Source organism: Antedon mediterranea, chromosome 7, assembly GCF_964355755.1.
Source record: "Antedon mediterranea chromosome 7, ecAntMedi1.1, whole genome shotgun sequence".
Lineage (NCBI taxonomy): Eukaryota > Metazoa > Echinodermata > Crinoidea > Comatulida > Antedonidae > Antedon > Antedon mediterranea.
This window is the reverse complement of record NC_092676.1, coordinates 9632264-9638639: the sequence shown is the minus strand read 5'-3', so window position 1 is coordinate 9638639 and position 6376 is coordinate 9632264.

Below are 6376 nucleotides of genomic sequence, written 5' to 3'. Positions count from 1 at the left end.
ACCAAAGACTATACCAAACCAAACACTCTTGGTCAAACCAAAGAATATATATCACAAGAATGAGTATTCCGCGATTTTTGCATGAGAAATTTGTAACAGAGAGCTCCAGAGAGTGATGCCCGCCCTCATAAGGGCGGATGTATACATACTAAATAAGACTTGATTTAATAGATATTATACATGTCACATTAAATAGAATTATGATAATATATTTCGCAATTGTAAACTATTTTATAATACATATTTATTAACAAACTAGTGTACATTCACTTTTACAGACAATTATTTACTAACATGCTAAATTAGTTCACAAAAAAGGCCTAACACAGCAACACCAAAATCAACAACGTTACTCTGGACTGGCCTATTCTTTACCATTGCCGCGTACTACTCTACGCCCGGTAAATTAAGTATTGTTTATATGATATAAATTAGTATAAAATACATGTTATTATTAGGATAAAATGTTAAATGTCATTAACATTTATTTGTTTTACCAGAAACAAGTTAAATATAGGAATATTATTAAACTATCGTTCGTGAAAACGCGTAAACACCAACACGCCCGGTCACGCTATTGTAGCGCCCGGTTGATAAAGCAAACTGTTTATACGGCAGTTTTTACTAAATAAATTGCATAAAACGAACAATTAAATATCCAAATAGTATTTAACATGATGTTGGCATGTAGTTGATAACATTTTTTATCATGAAAATACTACCGGTGGTCTAGCCTTTGATTAGTGAAACCGTCACAAAAAGTTGTATACATCCCAGATACATCCACACTTATGGCGGCGCCCTACCACATGGACAATATTACTGTTACAGGGAAAATCGCGGATTACTCATTCTTGTGATATATATTCTTTGGTCAAACGCAATACAATCGCGCTAGCTATAAATAAACGCATCATCATGTAACATTCGTTTTTACATTAAAATATAAATACAAATATAGGCAAAATATATGTATATTGCTGATACCCTACAAACAAAAACAGAAAGGAAATATGTTTGCGTTCACATACTACTTATTGTTACTTGTCGTTTATTATTATTTATTTTATCAATCAATAATCTTTTATTTCAGCATAGCCTAACCATGGAGCTATAGCTCCATAGCCTAACCATGGAGCTATAGCTCCATAGCCTAACCATGGAGCTATAGCTCCATAGCCTAACCATGGAGCTATAGCTACATAGCCTAACCATCATGGAGCTAGCCTAACCATGGAGCTATAGCTCCATAGCCTAACCATGGAGCTATAGCTACATAGCCTAACCATGGAGCTATAGCTCCATAGCCTAACCATGGAGCAAGTCGGCCCTAAACCGTCTCGGCCAAAGTAAAGTCGGCCCCAAGTCATGTCGGCCCCAGTCAACTCGGCCTCAAGTCAACTCGGCCTCAAGTCAACTCGGCCTCACGTCAACTCGGCCAAAAAATAATCGGTCAACTCGGCCCCGTTAAAGTATGGAACGCAAAAAGTGCAAATAAAGGGGATTGATAAAATAATATTTCTTCTTTTTTAACTATGAATAATTCTGACTTTTAATGAATATTATTATTTAGACAATAATATATTTAGCAAAAAAAATAGGAATGATTTCACCAACTTTCCTTTAATTATTTACGTTTAATAAAATTTCTTAGCTGAGCCTCCCTGCGCGTTTGCCAGCTTTTTCGATATCTACAACTGCTACGTGTTTTCGCTGACCGGGGGATTCCCCTTTTTTTAAAAACGCAAATCATGCACAAAAACGATGTACGATCATTTTTTCTATGGCCAAATGGTGGAACGTAGGCCTCCGTCTTCGATTTCCTAAAATACGGTACCTGCACGTGTTTTTTGGTAACACGCGGGTACTTCTATTCATATCGGCAATGAGTTCATTTTTTTATATGATATTATATTTTTTATTTCTTCATTTTTTTTAAAACGTGGATAGTAAGAATCGTAATAATATTAAGCACTTTTTGCGTTCCATACTTTATTGTGGCCGAGTTGACCGATTAGTTTTTGGCCGAGTTGACGTGAGGCCGAGTTGACTTGAGGCCGAGTTGACTTGAGGCCGAGTTGACTTGGGGCCGACTTGACGTGGGGCCGACTTGACTTTGGCCGAGACGGTTTGGGGCCGACTTGACCTGCACCCCCATGGAGCTATAGCTCCATAGCCTAACCATGGAGCTATAGCTACATAGCCTAACACCATAGAAAATACATACAATACAAAAGAAAACAGAAGCATCAGCAAATTCAAAAACTTAAAACACAATGTTCTCAGTATCATCATCTGTGTAGAATAAATTACAAAAATCTTGTATCAGATTAGATACAGACAATTCGACAAAATAATACAAAAGCATTAAAATTCCAAGTATTAAAAATATTATACTCTCAGTATCATCACCCATAGCTCTGAGCCTTTAAAAATGACTGGACAACAGTATTGACCAATTTGTTACTCTGTTCCATTCTACACAGGACATGTTCCTGTAGATTCAAAGAAGAGGGCACAAACAATGTCACAACAGCCGAGGTAAGTTATTTGCATTTAACATACTTGTTTGAAGCTCTCTGATATTACATTGATAATTAATATAATTATATTGAATCAACATCTTCATTATCCTCTACTAGTAGCTGTGCCTCCTTTGGTTTTTTCTTCTTTAATTCCAGTTCACTCATGCAGCGCTTGTCTCAGTTAATTCAATCTGGTCTGCTGGTTTTACTTTCATTTTGTCATTTTAGCTTTTTTCCACTGATATCAATTATTATTTTTGTCATGTTCCCGTAATTTGCCTTCGTTATTATAAAGTAAAATGAATTAATAAGAGCTTGGTGGTGGTAAAGTGACTGCATGATATATTCTAAAAAATAATCATGGGAAAAAAATTTCAAACTCAATTTTACCATAAAAACCGTTTATATTTATATTGTTTAAAAATAATGCCTATTTAGTATTATTGTACAGAAATGATATTGATGTATTTGAATAATTTCCCCACCATGGTGCTTATTTTTAACAAATTCCTGTAACACACTCACACACACCCACACAAATCCTAAATGATGAAACATGGGGAAACATAATTATTAGAATAATAATGTGTAACAATAAATATATTTGTTTTTCGCAGCTTTTAAATCATCGGTTCTTGTGTTGGGTTTTAAGATTATGATTATTAAATGCAGACAATCGAATCAGTACATTTGAATTTTTTTACTATTATGTTTCTTTAAAATGTTGCTTTATTAATTAATTTTTCGGCAAACAAAAAATAGAGGCCCGGATCTCTGTGCTCTAGATTTTTTTCGGCATCAACACCTCGGAAAGTCAACGCTATTTATAAAGGTCTGGAGACAGAGAACAATTTGTTGATTATTAAAGTGCAAAATTATGCATTTTGGTCATAACAACCCAAGATTGTAAGGAAATCAACATTGAATAGTTCAGAGATGTTGAGGAGAGGCTATGATATCAGAGATATGCCGTTGCATGCCTCAACAATAATTACGAATTAATTAAAAAATTAAAAAATGTGGACTCGGATAGTTTTTTTTATCAATATTTATTTGTAACATAAAAAAACAATTACGTTTTCAAAATTTTTGTATTCGTTTTTAAGTCAAAGTAAAAATAAATAAAATCGACATCATTTTTGCCATCCAACGCTGTTTCAAATGTGTGGTTCCAAATAATAGTACAAAATGTAGACTCTGGACTTTTTTTATCAGTATTTAATTATAAAACAAGAAATATTTCTTACAAAAAACGCCGCGTAACTTTTTGACTGGACAGTCTTCATTAATCTAATATAATAGGTCGGCCAATCAAAACGCAAGTGAACAATTGGGACTTTACTTGTGATTTATGTCATTGGCCTGTCAGCACAGTCGTTTCTTTCTAGAATTAAACGCACAAACTTGTATTGGGTATAATTTATGTTTATGTGGTTATTACTATCGCATTTAGGTATTGATAATAATAATAATATGGCTTTTGAATATATAATTACTGTCTGTAGAATAACATTTATACATTTTCGGTTCGCGATGAAAAGTTATATGAATGGATTTGTAATAGGTATTTATAATAATAGTATATGGGTTGTATTATTGATAAGCTATCACCAAATCGCGTTATACCATTATTTCTCAGGGTTTTTTGCACCATTGATCAATACCAAACGCGTATCGGTATTATAGTTTTTAATGAATCATTACATTAATAAAAATACCCAATTAAATCAATCGCGTCAGTCCAATTCCGACTTATGTTTCGATCACATAGTTCTGTGTCTACACTGTCCCAACTAGTTTAACAAAAAAAGTGTGATGTGCCCAAATATGGTAGTGATATGCCCGAATATCGTAGTGGACATCGTCATGTCTATATAATATGGGCACATCATATTTAGTTTGATAGTATAGACAGAGCTTAAGGATTATATTTAAAAAATGTTTTCTTACATTTTGAAAAAAAGTATTTATTTGTTTATAAGCCCAATTTTCCAGTCTTAATTTTACATTTTGAAAAAAAATATTTTATTTGTTGATAAGCCCAATTGTGCAGTCTTATTTTACATTTTGAACAAAAGTATTTATTTGTTGATAAGCCCAATTTTGCAGTCTTATTTTACATTTTAAACGAAAGTATTTATTTGTTGATAAGCCGAATTTCCAGTTTAATAATAATGACCCCTTCCACAGTGCTTATACCATATATATTTTACATGATATTGACCGTGGGTTCTTTACGCCTCTGATGCATTTGTTTTTATTGTACCTTTTTAATAAATTATTATATGTTTAGGCCTAATCACACCCAATTTAATGAAACGGTCAGATTCCGATTTCAATTGAACAAAAGTAGTACTGTATTTATTATTCATTGATAAGCCAAGGGTCCCATGGCGTTATAGACCGGCAGCCCAGAGACATTTGGTTAGATGAGCTAGGTACCAATATCTGACTATTTGAGTGTGTTGGGGGTCACTTGAAGTGAATGAAAATGGGAGTCTGCCGGGTACCCCCTGCTGCGTCTAGACCGGGGGGACCCCGAAACGTGCTAAAAAATCGGCACAGGTTAGATGAGAGAGATACCACCTAATTTTACCACCATGGGATGCCCATTGGCATCCTTATAACAGTATCACAAACGACAGACTTTTTCTCTGCTGCAAAAGGCCCGCCAGACCCCCCGAGGGAGGGCCTAAAATGGGGTTAGCATAGATGAGTGAGGTACCACTCAAAATCAATTCCAAACGAACAAGTTGTGTTCATAGAATACTAAATGGATAACAACAGACTAATTGTCTGCTGCACCGCAAGTGCCAGACACCCTAAAGTTAGACTAGAGGCCCCCCTTCCCCCAACTAACCCAGCTTAGATATTGTAGATACCACCAGCAACCAATGTTATTATGATTTAGCACATTGTAAGCAATACCAAATGACCTATTACAGACTATCTGAACACTGCCCTGGCCCTGGCAGACCCCTCTAAAGTTAGACTAGAGACCCTCTTTCCCCAACTAGCCCAGCTTAGATGTTGTAGATACCACCAGCAACCAATGTTATATGATTTAGCACATTGTAAGCAATCACCAAATGACCTATTACAAACTATCTGTACACTGCCTTGACCCTGGCAGACCCCTCTAATGTTCGACTAGAGACTCCATTCCCCCAACTGGCCTAGCTTAGATATTGTGGATACCACCAGCAACCAATGTTATAATTATGATTTAGCACATTGTAAGCAATACAAAATGACCTATAACAGACTATCTGTACACTGCCTTGGCACTGGCAGACCCCTCTAAAGTTCCCCCATTTACCCCAAGTATATAGCCTACCTTAGATATTGTAGATACCACCAGCAGCAACAAAATAACCACCCAAAACAACATGTTTAATTGAATAAAGTTTAACTTTAATCGAACTAACACAAAACAATTGAAAATATATCACATCAATGACGATAAAATGACCATTACCATTCTAAAGGGGAAAATAGTTTAAGAGTTTCAATTAAAACTTATATATTATAAGCCAAATATATATAACAAGTATGGATTCGGGTAAATTTAGCATTCCTTGCCTTTGGATGTCAAAGATACATCCGTCTGTAACTCTTGGACATATTTTGAGAGAAAGCTTAGTAATCACCCTAATCAAATTCAGGATTGTAGTAACTTAATCTTAAGTGATTTGATTAATTAATAGTGGGTAATTTTAAATGCTGTATATTATAATCTTAATCCTGTATTCATATGTATATATATATATTTATAAATCCAAAGGCAAATTACTGAAAAAATGACAATGCTGTGGGTATCAGTGGCTGGATCTCAATGGAGATACAAAAAA